The sequence below is a fragment of the Crocodylus porosus genome, unplaced genomic scaffold (assembly GCF_001723895.1).
Source record: "Crocodylus porosus isolate Cpor-Errol unplaced genomic scaffold, CroPor_comp1, whole genome shotgun sequence".
In the NCBI taxonomy this organism is placed as follows: Eukaryota; Metazoa; Chordata; order Crocodylia; family Crocodylidae; genus Crocodylus; species Crocodylus porosus.
Window position 1 is genome coordinate 334,961 of NW_017728917.1, and position 12,283 is coordinate 347,243.

A 12,283-nucleotide genomic window follows, 5' to 3' on the forward strand; every position below is an offset into this window, starting at 1 on the left:
CCACCTCAGCCGGCTAGGCCCTATGTCAGGTTCACACGTTTCGAGTGGCTTCTTTCCTCCAGCAAGGCAGGCCAGCAAGGAACTGCTGCCGTCGCCAGGGACTGGCTCGCTTCACGCCTGGCATTTGTGCGAGGCAGTCGAGTGCGCCCACCTGTGGCAAAGGTGGATGCGGTGGCATGAGGCAGCCAGTAGATGCAATCGCGTGTTGGGCGCTTCCAGTGAAGACCTGGAGAATTGGGTCTATCTCACATAGTGGAGCTGGCCTGCCAGCCACCACGGCTGGTAATGCCTTGCATATAACGTGTGTGTATATGTGCACGTGCTCCTGTGAGACAGATTTCCAGATCGTAGCCTGTTTTGAGTGGGTTTCAAGCTGTGGGACCACGTATTTTAGACCCAACCCTTCCGTTGACCGCCAGTGATAATTCTGAAGTTTGCCACTGTGCACCTGAGCATGCTGGGAACAGACCAGAGGTTGGTAATAGGCCCGATAGGTTTTGTTCTCATAGCCCCCCCTTGCAAAGTTGTACGTTTGGCTCTGCTCTCTATAGCCTAGACTCCCCTTTGCTCCTCAAGGTAGGAATAAAACCCAGGAGTCTGGGTTTGGATGTTTATCTTGCTGGGATCCTTTGACCCTAGTTGACTTCCTGCCCCTGGGGCAGGGGGCTTGACTCAATGATCTCCTGAGGTCCTTTCCAGCCCTAACATCTATGAGTCCCAGTAAGAACTTTTGTCTCACATAGTCATGTATTGCCAAAATATGCATCATGAACCCCTAGTGATACCACTTGTTGCTTTATTTCAACTGGAAGAGGCCTGTGTTGTACTACTGCATATTACCTAAACCAGCAGTTCCCAAACACTGATAAATTGTGTATCACCAATTTAAAACAATACAGGATGATTATACAGGTACCACCAGCAAATTTTTGTCATATAAAGTAATTATAATCAATTTGTTAACATGTACCGCTGAGAAGTTGACTGCGTACCACTTAGGGTGGACATCATAGAGGACATTCCAGTTTCCTGCCACTCTGTCCTCTATTGATACAAAGCCTAATGCCTTTATGTTCTCTCTCTTTCTCTTCAAGAGAAAGAGAGAACATAAAGGCATCGGGTTTCATATCAACAGAGGACAACCAGACTGACCTCCATGATGGCAACCCTAGTACCACTGGTGGTACACATACCACAGATTGCAAACTGCTGACCTAAACTAATGATTCCCAGTTTTTTAAGGCTCAAGGCACCCCTCATTAGACTCAAAGCTTCTATAATTGTTACGAGTTGAGCAGCACCCTATTTCAAAAACTAACTTATTTGTTACTGTGCTCATCTCCTTGCAGAGGACCTGAGTAGAGGGGACAAGAGAGTGTGTAAACCTGGACTTGTGCTTACCTACTAATCTCACACCTCCTACACCCATCAAAGAATTCAAAGAATCTCACCCTGGTTAAGAATAAATGACCTAGACATATGACCCCTTCTTACATTATTAGTACTTAATAAGAAATAGGATGTTTCTGGGCACTGCTATGAACAGAGTCTTATTATCTGAGGGTCAGTCATTTAAAACCACTTCAGCTCCCAGCAGGAGTCAAGGGTTATTATTTTCCAAGGTACAAGGGGGTAAGTGCCTACCTCCCCTTTGACTTAAAAGTTCTTCCCAGATAAGTGGTATTTGGTGGCCTCGTGAGATTAATTTGATGGTTCTCATTTTCACCTAGCTCACTACTGCAGTTTCCACTAATTAGCAAACTTGGTAGAGGCCAAGAACTGGGTGCTCCACATGACCTGTCATACTTCTAATATATCAGAGGAATTCTGTATTCAGACTGCTTATTTTTGTTCTACCTGACCTATGCAGAGTCAGTGTTCACATCTTACCAATCCAGCTCTTTCATTTTTTTAAAGCCAAGAAGAGCAATTAGTCCATGTTAGAAACTAACCTGGTATCAAATTTTGGCATCTGTTCTGCAGTCTGATCCAGGTGGGCAACCCACACTACATTATCTTTTTCATCACCTTTTGCATCATGCTGAATTTGGCCCATTTTGCTGTTATATGACTCTAATCTTACAGAAGCATAAGGGGGAAATAAAGGCTCAGAACTGACCTGATTTAGTCACAGGAATAATTGAATGTTATAAATAACCAAAGGAGCTGAATTTTTAAACAACCAATTTGAGTTGGATCCATTACTCTCTCTTTTTCAAAACAATGCAGCCTTGGTTCAATTACTTTTAGAGAGAATCAGGCAGCTATGAAAAAGAACATAGAATCCCACTTATAATCACTTCCCCCTTTAGGATGGAAAATGCAGGCTCAAAACCAATTTGCTGTTAAAAGCAGAGATGACTTTAATGATACTGTAAAGGAAAAAATTCCCCCCTTAAGATACTACAGCTCTGATGCTATTAACAAATTGTATTGTATATAATAAACCATTAGTGTATTTAAAGGGTGCATTTGATTTCTTTTTTACATATTGATCAAAAAGTCTTAAGAACACAAATAATGTTTTTTTTAAAATAATGCTATTGATTTAATTTCAAAACATGAGAATGTCCTCAGCCCATAAAGACAGAGAGGAAAGAATGTTAGTTGCTGCACTGTACCAAGGCAGTACAATTGGCTTAAGTATAAGGTCATGCTTATCTGTACTGCTGCCGGTATCCATGGTCATCTATATAAGTGCTTTTAGGATATCTGTTCCTGGGGTTTATGTAATAAAAATCATGATATGTAAAAAGGATTCAGTCTGAGGAATGTGTTAATAAACTTGTGGCTCACATTATTATTAGATGGGATAACCTAGTGGTTTCTTTTTCAGTGTGACAAATAAGTAGAATTTATTTTGAATGACATGTTATATATAAAGCCATCAAGATGTGCATGTGCTTTAGGACCCCAACCCTGGCCACTGATCCTGTGCATGCACTACCCTGTACATATGAGATATCTTACTGAAACCAAATGGGGTTCTTCTTGCATAGATCTATGGCTAGTATCTGGATGTGAATAAATATACAGCTGACTTTCCCCTTCTTCCATTTCCTGACGCTTGTTGTCTGACCTGATTTACTACATCACTTCTCTAGTAAGCACCATTCCCTGTGAATAATTAGGGGTGTGAGTCATGACTGCAGGTTTGGGGTCTCAGGCTTTAGTCCTGTGTTTTGTTGTCTCTGGGAGTGCTCAGCTAGTGCTGAAGAAGTTGCAGGGTAAGGTTTTGTCTCTATAAGGGAAAAGCCTAGAATAGCTAACACTCCTTGTGTGAGTGCTCTTATTCTACACTAAGAATACCATGCAAAGAAACTCCAGTTTGGAGGTAACCTGTTTCAGGTAGTTATTACTTGGCCACCGCCTTGCTAGTTCTCACTTACTTCTGTGGCATTCCCTGGCTTGACAAGCCCTCATGTTGCAAGTTCGTTAGTGTGGCATCAGGTCTTGTCTCTAATGCATGTGATATAATCTCAAAACAGTACTGGAAAATGTTCACAGAAGTGGCATGATGGCTGTCCCACAGACAAGTGTCAACAAGTCAATGGAGTCGTGCCTGCTGGGACTGAGGGTGTGCATTTGACTTCACCGAGACGGATCTGTGAGAAAAATCATAGTTTAATTACTATAAATTGCCTAGCAAAGTAGAGTGGGTTTGATTAACAAGAGAGTAGACTTGATATGTAACATTTATCCTGGATTGTATGACACATTTAAACAGACACTGTGAGTCCCTGAGCCAGGGAGTAATGTTCTTTGTAAATGAAGTTAACCGTTTTCAGGCAAGTACTCTCTGCTACAACTAGAACTGTTTGTTCCCATTATAATGACTGCATGACATAGACCTCACGTAAAGGGGGATTCTCTGCATTCCTTAATGGAACTCTCATTAGTCCCTACAGTAAGTTCATCATGTGGAATAGGAACACTCATGCTGCAAAAAGTGTTGTTCTTGCTTCTTGCAACACAGCCTGGATTTCCCACACCCAGGTTCTTTGTGAATAGGGACCTCCTTACTGCATGCAAATGTCAAAGAGCTGTGATACAGGGGACTGTGCTTACAGCAAAGCTGAAGTTTTCTTGAATCCTGTACTAGTCTTTCATGGAAAATACCACACGGGGGGACATCCACATGTGCTATGATGAGCAGTAAGCCAACTGGGGAGCATGTCTACATGTGCTCCCTCTTGGGACCAGTTTTGCTCCAATCCTGCTCTCTCCCCCTGGGTGCTAGCCCAGGGGTTGGCATAGAGCACAGGCTGGTCCCCAGTCCTGATTGGGAGGGGTCCTGATGTGCACAGGGTGGGAGAACTGCTGCTGCAGAGCTCTCCCACTCAATGCATGTGGGGACAAGCCCTATGTCCAGCAGGGCTTTCCTGCACAGCCTGGGGCTAGCCAGGACCAGTCCCAGTCTGAGCTTGGAGCTGGCTGGGACCTGCCCTTCCTCCATAGGTGCTTCCTAGCCCTGTGCCTCAATCAGGAGATTGGGGCAGGAGGCTAATGGTGAAGCAGTGTTAAGCTGCCCCTGTTAAGAGTCCCCTCCCCTACAGCTGTTTCCCAGCTCCGTGCCCAGATCGCTAGAATAGTCTACTGTGCAATAAACATCTTGTGTAGACACACCCACAGAGAAGTACATAACAGGACTCTCAGTAGATGTAAATTAGCACGGGTCCAATAAGCTGTACATTGATTTACACTAGCTCCCAAATTAGGCCTCAGTTTCCATTTTAGGTCCTCTCAGACTGTCTGTGTCTGGAATGATGCCCAGGCTGAAGTTTAAAATGAATTTTGACAGATATCAGTGGTATCATCTAGACCTTTTTCTCCTATCCTAGTATGTTTTTTTCATACTAAGTATTGAGCTCGTTGTTTTATCTTTTGCAGCATCTGAGAAACATACCTCTGTAGCAGCTTCTTTGAACATATTCATGTTCAGTTTGTTGTTTTAAAAAAGCTACACAGAATATTTCAGTTTCATTTGTGTGTGCAGCAGTCCTCCTGGATGGGAGCAGAACTTCTTGGCCTGTTTCATAATCCTACTGTTGCTAACTGCTAAAGGTGTACAGTGACAGCTGTAGCTTAAGTGCAGTGGGCATATATTTATGGAGCAAGAAGATCTGATTCCTTCTGCATAACACCACAGCCATGGAACAGTGTGTGGCTGAAGTCCTAAGTGGCCAGGGATTGTTTCAATTTGCAGGATTTATTCTGTGGTATGAAAACACCTCCCAAAGCAAAGTATGTGCAGTCATATCTTCTTGTGAGCCAGCTATACAGTTGGGAGAGATGTTGCACAAATTTTCAAGCTGGAATAGAAGCCTGAAAGTTTGTCTGACATCTCTCCAAACTCCATGGTTGATCCAATGAAAGATATATCTAACATGCACATTCCCTGCCCTATCATGACTACAGCAGCACTACAACCCTACTTGCAAAACAATACAGGCCATTAGGAGTACTTAATACAGTTGGAGGGCACAAGTTGAGGAGTGAGCAGAGATGGCTGGTGGCTTTAGACTTCTTCACGTTCTCTTGGACAACTCCATACTCAACTCTTCCCAGGGCAGCCTGGAGACTGATGTAAGTTGGGCCAAAACCATTGGCAGCAACAGGTCATTTTATCTGCTGGGGACCACTAAGATGTAAGAAGGGAATATGTGGGAACTATTACAGCGGCTCTTAGTTTTCTTTCTTCTGAGGGAGTCTTCCTGGACTGTATTAACTAGTATTAGGACAACTTTATGCTGGTGAAGCAGTGTCAAGCCACCCTCATGAACTTGGGAATCTCAGGTGGAATCTAATTGCTGATTCTCATTTATTATCCTATTCCATCATTTTGCCTGGCCAGGCTTCTGTTTATGGTCTGTTTGAGCCAGTGATAAATTCCCCTGTAGATAAAATGAGGTGGCTTAAAATGCCAGCCCTCTGGGGAGCCTGGAATTTCTGGGAAAGCTTAATGAGCTCGAGGAGGCTCTGGATGACCTTTGGGTGAGGCATGGGTGCGAAGAGAGCAGTAGGGAAAAGCTAATGAAGGTGGGAGAGTCAAGGAGTTGAGAGAAGGAAGGAAATAGGGGGTGGAACAGGGACAATTTCTAGGCAGTTAAAAGGCACAGTAACCTCTCCAAAGTAACATTATAACTTAAGGTAACACTGGTTTCTAACTAGAGCTGTGTCGCACAAGACTCTGTAAATGCAGAGGCAGCCTACGGAAAAGCAATTTATGAATGCCACCAGATGGTGCCATAAGCTCATCTAAGAATAACCTAGTGCCTGCTGGACAGCTATGCAGAGATCGTTTCACAATGTGTTGTCTTTCGTAATACTTAAGTTTATTTTTCATTGTTTCTTCACATCTGCGAAGGGAACCTGTTTTGTCTAGGTGGAGAATAAGGAGCAGCGTCATTTTTTTCAGCACGGTCCTTTACTGTTACACTTTCTGGAAGATGTGAAAATCAACAGAAGGAAAGAGCAATATCATGCAGTGTGACAATTAAGTTTGCTGTAAATCTGCCTGTCTGCAGTAGCTTCCTGCTGGCATCTCCAAGAGGAAACCCCTGGTTTTCAAATAGATAGGCTGGTTTTAGAAAGCATATGTAATGGTTAAAGCTTGGAAAGATAATAGTTTATCTACTATATCACTATATCTAGTGTAGTTGTTGGGAGCATGGATTAGAGAGCACATCCTGCAGAGAAAACACCCTGCAAAGCCATGCAGGGGAACCAGGGCAAACAAAATGATGGACTAGGATAATAAATGAGGATCAGCAATTAGATTCCACCTGAGATTCCCAAGTTCACAAGGGCAATGTAATGCAAGGGATCCAGGCAGGGAATACCAGGCCAGGTACTGGTCAGGGCAGAAGGTTGTGTAGTTTGCGTGGCATGTTTGTATATTAAGACCAATGTAAGTGAGTCAGTTCCCCACTTCCATAAGCATCAGATTCACCTAAAAATTCAAACCGCACTTATTCTGAGGGAGAGACTATAACAAATGTTTGGCCAGCAAGCCAAAATAAAAAGGAGTCATTGGTGCAGTTCTCTTCTCAAATCTCTTTTAACAAATGTTCAATATACCAGAGATGTTTATAGTAAACATTTTAATGCAAAGCCAAATTGTTTGATTGCTCAGTGTGGGGAAAACAGGGGAGCTGCATTTCCCCCTGAATCTATGATTTTTCCGCTTTGTTTGCAGACTCATCTATCAAAAGTGACAACTTGATGATTTGTAGACAGTGCAGCTGAGAACTTGTCAAACATCATTCGCTCATTAACTGCTTCAGTGTTGTCATAATGTGCCAGGTATGTGGGGCAAAATTCTGTCTGTCTTCTTGGCCTTCGTTGTAGTGTTATCTCATCCCTTTAATGCAGCCTGAAGAAGTTGGTATATATATCCCTTCTGATGTGCTTGTGTTACAGTGGAAAGCTGGCACTTAAAAAAATAGTTTGAGGTTACATTAAGGAGGGGAATAGAGAATGATCCACAATCCAAAAAATGTTTTTATTTGTGACTATAATTATATTATGTTTCTTCATGGCTGTCCAGCTGGCTGCTCAGAGGCTGAACCCAGCTCACAACTGAGGCCTATCATGTCCCAGAGATGCCTGTGGTGAGCTGTGCCACACACTACTTCCAGAACCAGAAGCAGCATGGCCACCCTCCTACAAGATGGCACCTGGGTTTATTAGCTTTATTAAGAAGTGATAAATAGCCTGAGCACAATGTCATGCAGACTGGACTGCAGAGCTGGCTTGGTGTCTCTACAGCTTGCCTAGCAAATGGGCTATGAGGGAAGCAGACTGTGGGGCTTGTATGGGGGCAGAGGAAGGTGATCTGTGAAGCTGGAGGTGAAGTTGAGGGGGAGGTGGGCTGCAGGAAAGTGTAGCTGGTAAGTAGCAGCAGTCCCGGAGTCCCAGAGCTGGGATGAGAGGGCTACATGGGCTAGAGGAGTAAGAGATCTCAGCCCTGGTGGGGCACAAGTAAGTTTGCCCTGACTGAATGGCAGGAAGGGAAGCAGCTACCTCCCTCTCCCCTGGTGGCTGCACCTGAGCAAACTGCTGTAATGTAATCCAGCCCCCAGTGATCAAGAAGTTGGACAGACCTGACATAACTAGAGGAGACCAAAGCCACAGCATTCAGATATAGCTCAGAACTGGGTTTAGATGACAAACAAAACTGCGCTTGGGGCTCTTGGATCTATGACTACAATAACCTCCCTTTTTCCATCCCTCCTTTTATAGCAATAAGCTGAAACTTTGAAAGCAGTATGTCTCAAACAATATGCAGATTGCCCCCAGCTATCACCTTCCTGCTAAGACAAAAGAAACTGGTGGCTTGACAGCAAACAATCTGTACTTTTCACAGACCAGTTATTGCTGTCATTTTCAACACAATCCACTCATTCAAAGACCTTGTTCAAATGATGTGCTTACATTTTGTCTTGACTGCATCTGCTTTGAGAGCTTTCATCAAAGCATGATTATAACTTTCATTTCTCTTTGCTCTTCTCTTCTGTCTCTACTTTTACAGTAGTTTCTGTGCCAGGAGGTTAGTTGATGCTGGAAACATACCCTCTTTGTCCTGCTGTTCTAAATTATTTTCAGATTGTGGACAGTTTCATAAAAGCAACACATCTCCCTTCTGTCTCCCCAGTCATACTCTCAGATGGTTCCAACAGTCACTACAGTGCTGTGCTGCTTGAATACATACAATTAAGATACTATTCTGAAGAAAAGATGGGAATAAATTAGCTTCCCTTGATGTGCTGAGTGTGGATGCTGACTGATATCCACTCCTTTCTATATGACCATTCATACTGCATAAATAACTTTTTATTTGTTAGGACAAAGTCCCCACTCTGTACTCCTAAATTGTATTACTCCTGTGTGCACACAAGACGCAGTGCAGTTTGGCTTGGTTTTTCTTTGACACTGGTTTCTGAGGGAGTGAAAAATGTCACCTTCTAGCAGGATTCAATCCTGTTTGCAGCTGGAATCTCATTTTAGTCAGGTACCTGCTGAATTGGGATAGATAATCAGGGCTATTTGGCCCAAGAGAAGTCAGCAAAAATTCAATAGTTGGCAGCTGATGCAAATATTGGATTAATATGTTAATCATCTTATATCTGCAGGCATGATATTTTTAACCTTCCATGTTTGATACTACCTCAGCTTTGATGTTGCCCAGAGGCCAAGTTTACCTGAGAAAAAAAACACCAGAGAAAGAAAGAAAAAATAAGGAAGCTGCTACACAAGGTTGGTTTGTATTCATTTGTTGTAAACAGCTAAACCTCAGCTGGTGTTAATCAGCTTTGCTTTATTGGAATCAATGCACTGGTTTGCTTCAAGGGAGGTTCTGACCCTTAGTTTTTTATTAAACCTACAGTCAAACCCTAAGCTCGATTCATGTGAAGTTTCATTACAGACTGAGAATAGGTTTATTAAGAGCTCTTCTAAATGTCATGCACATGAGCCCATTTGTGGCTGGTGAATTACTTTGTGTAGAGGCCCTGAGGGAGTGGGCATTTCTCATTCTCCTGATTTCTGATGGAAAACCAGGAGAATCTCATCCATTTCCACTGAACTGTTTTGAGAATTAGGCTCTAAATCTGATCTCACAGAGGCTTGTGGAATCAGTGCCCTCTCGGTGTACATTAAGAACGTCTGCACAGAGAGTCAGTGTGGGAGGACTGCTCTATAGTAAATTCATACCTCAGTTTAATGTGCACTAACTTTCCGGCACAGACAAAACCCCATGCTGTAGTTTGCTCCCCATCCTGCTCCTAGACATCACAGCTACATGCTACTTTGTAGTGGGGATTGATTCTGGGGGCCAATCCAAGCCTATGTGACTGAAATACAGTCAAAGAATCTTCTCAGCCTTCCACTTTAGATCTGTCAGTATCTGCTGTGTCTTTTCTCAGGGGACCATGTCTCCTCCAAGGAAAGAAAAGAGGGATCTCTGTGCCCTACCACATTTCCATTTCCTAAAAGCATAAGCATCCTCCACATCACCTTCTCTCTTTGCAGTGTAATTGTTCTTAGTAGCCCTCGATTGAGGCACAGCATTTCTGGTATGTTTTGCTTCTATTTGGCTACCCTCCAGCACTGAGCTGTTATTCATAATGATGCTGTAGCCATTACTTTAAAAACATGATTGACAGTTGAATGCTCACCAGATGAGTCACTATGTGAGCAGTGACTTCACTCTTAACTTTGTTGATGTTGTTGCTCTTCAGTTCTTCAAGTTGATGAGTCATTAAAATACTAATAAAGGGTTTTGTTGGGGCCGCACATCTCTCTGAAATCCTCAACACACACTAATTATAATGATTTTGCATGGAAGCTGAGTACTTGCAGTAGCATTTCGTCAAGGGGCGCACAAAATGCTAGCGATGAGATGGGTTTAAAATAGTTGCAAAAGGCGTTAATTATACAGCTCCTCCTCTCCCGGCCCCCGACAAGTCTCCTCCAGCCCAAAGACTAAAGCTCATTTGGAGAAATATAAGGAGGTTGCTTTGAGGAATCAGATTCCCTTATGCTTCAGTAGTCAGTGATGCTTCTGACATGTGGAGCAAATAAAGAGCTCAACTTCGCTGCTATGGATGTTTAAGATTCCACTTCTAGCTGGAACCAAGATATTGCATTATTGAACTGCCAGCTTAGGGCCAGGATACAGAGTCTCTTTATTCTAACCTAGTTCCCACTGAAGGCAAAGGGAAGATTTTTATGGAGGAGCTCTGGGATGGTTCTGTTCATTATCATTATTCCTAAAGTGCCACAGGCCAATGTGCAAATAAAAACCAGGACTTGCACTCAAGGAGCTCAAGTCCTGCTCCTGTGTTCACTGGGCCATGATCTGTTCTAGAAGCAAAGTGGAGTATGCCCCTAAGGGCACAGAGAGTGAGCAGTTGAGACATTTCCAAGTGAAGCACCCTTGGAAATGTTTGAAAAAGGAATAATTTCATCCAGGGGGTATACATATGGCCCCAGTGCCATTCCTGGAACTTTTCAAAATACCTCAGCCTCCTCTAGCTCCAGTGTACACAGAGAGGGGAGTGGACCAGAGGAGGCTTCACTGTCCTCACAGGGACAGAAGATAGAGAAGAGGAAAGTATGGAGAGCCCCCAGCAGAAAGGTAAGCTGGGGGTTGGCTCCCTACCAGCAGCATTCCAATTTTCCATCTCCTAATCCCCTAAACTTCTCCTCTCTCCCTCTCAGGTAGAAGAGACTGGGGCTGTGGCCCTGATCATAGGTTGCAGATCCCTGGTAGGGCAACATTAGCCCTATAGCTATTGACCTTCCCCTGATGGTCAGGTTCAGAAGTAAAATGTCATCCATCTGTTGTACACTCTGGTTAGAATGAGTTAGTGGTATTGTGCATATAGGTTCACCAGTTACAGCCCTGGACTCCATCATAGTATGAAATACTATATGAAGAGAAGGAAAAGAACATGTCTGCCAATGTTAGTATTGGGTGTTACACCTGTTATCTCCTACCAACCTTAGTAAAGAAACCTCGTTTATGCACTAGATGGGAACCCGCCAAAAACTAGAGTTGTCCGAGCTTGGTGCTTGGAGCTCATGTTGCTTGTTCCCAGATAATTAAAGGTTTGGTTTTATTGGTCCTCTCCTACCCAGGAGAGACTGGTCACATCAGCTAATTAACTTGAGGCTCCTTCCAGGAGTTTGCACCAGACATCAAGTTCCAATTTACAGTCCATATAAAGACCACCATGAGTGCACTTCTCTTTATTAACTCTTCATTTTTTATGTAAAAACCCACACATTTTTATGTGGCATAAAAGCAACACAGCCAAATATAGCTTTCCTTTCCCTGATGCCCTTCACACAAACTGCATTCCCAGAACAGCTTTGCAGAGTTTAAAAATATTTCTTAGATGAAATAAAAACTAAGAGAAAGGGCAAGGGCTGAAAGGAAAAGTGAATAGAGATATATTTAGGGAAGAGTTTAAGGTGCAGACAATCAGTGAGGCAAAGACTGTTTCAAACTATTCACTGAGCTTGTTTCATAGTTTCATAGTTTTAGGGTCAGAAAGGACCTGAGTAGATCATCTAGTCCAACACCCTGCCATGGCAGGAAAGAGTACTGGGGTCAAACGACCTCAGCAAGGTGTACATCTAACCTCCTCTTAAAGACCCCCAGGCCTGGTTCCCAGGCGGCTAGGATCTGGTTCCGGATCCTAGCTACCCTGACAGTGAAGTAGCGCCTCCTGATATCTAGCCTAAATCTACCCTCTGCCAGCTTGTGACCATTATT